Genomic DNA, 955 nt, shown 5'->3' on the forward strand with positions numbered 1-955 from the left:
AAAAAACAAGCCTTCTTACAGGCGCACTCATCTGGAAGAGTCCGGATCCTAAAGCGTCAACACAGTTTCAACAAGGGCTTCAAATCGTGTCACTGATATTGACCAATATCAGCTGTCTTTCGGTGACCCCTCGCCGGCGAGAGCTAATAAGGGGCCCTACGTCGAGTTGTCATTGGCTCGGGCCAATCAAACCCGTTGTGGCATCTCACGATTCAGGTGAGGTCATTGAAGGTAACAAACGTGTATTTGTTGTGCTACTCAAGGGGAAGTGTCGAGGCTCCAGTCCAGACTGAATGCCAGTGAAAGTTCTGTGGAGAACGTCAAGAGGAAGACATCAGGTGAGTCGAATCATCCCTTTGACTGGACCTCCACGAATGGGTGGCCAACCACAATGACCTCCGCTGACTGGTTGCTAACCACGACAAACGCTATCCAGCCCTGGCCGGCGAGCTCCCCTTCCTGAGGACGAGGCTGAGGGCCAGCGAGAGCGCCTTGGAGCAGCTCAAAAGGAAGAGCTCAGGTTATGTTTCCGAATTTCCGAGATCGAGGCGGGGCCGGTCAGAGCCAGCCTCGCAAATCACATGACATCCATCATTGGTGTGCGCACAGTTCTAGCGTCTCGACTTTGCCTGGTGGAAAATGTGAGGAAGAGGAGCTCAGGTGCAAGGCTCTTCCTCTTTCTCGTCACTGTTTCAACGGGAGCTCGGGCTCAGTTTTCTCGTCTTTGCAGTGGAGGACGCTGAAGTGCAAGGCCATCACAACTCCAGCCGGGGTCACACGACGGCTTTGGTCGCAGACAGGGATGGTCAACGGCGGGAGGCGGAGTCCCGCGTGGACACAGGTGGGATTCGTGGTTCGAATTGACGAGCTTTGTCCAGTTGCACAATGTTAGTCTCCTTACACCATGTCAGTCGAGTTAAACGGCGTGAGTCCACCTCGACCACGTCGGTCCATT

General features: G+C 54.2%; 1 long non-coding RNA gene across 1 annotated transcript; it reads left to right on the forward strand.

Moving 5' to 3' along the window:
• The first annotated feature begins 197 nt into the window (after positions 1-197).
• LOC109509257 (uncharacterized) lies at positions 198-918 on the forward strand. The gene is made up of 3 exons (XR_002166908.1): positions 198-520; positions 610-660; positions 731-918. It is a non-coding gene; the product is annotated as an uncharacterized LOC109509257 (long non-coding RNA).
• The last annotated feature ends 37 nt before the right edge of the window (positions 919-955 follow it).

The sequence above is a fragment of the Hippocampus comes genome, unplaced genomic scaffold, assembly GCF_001891065.2.
Source record: "Hippocampus comes isolate QL1 unplaced genomic scaffold, H_comes_QL1_v1.1 C16830960, whole genome shotgun sequence".
Classification (NCBI taxonomy): Eukaryota; Metazoa; Chordata; class Actinopteri; order Syngnathiformes; family Syngnathidae; genus Hippocampus; species Hippocampus comes.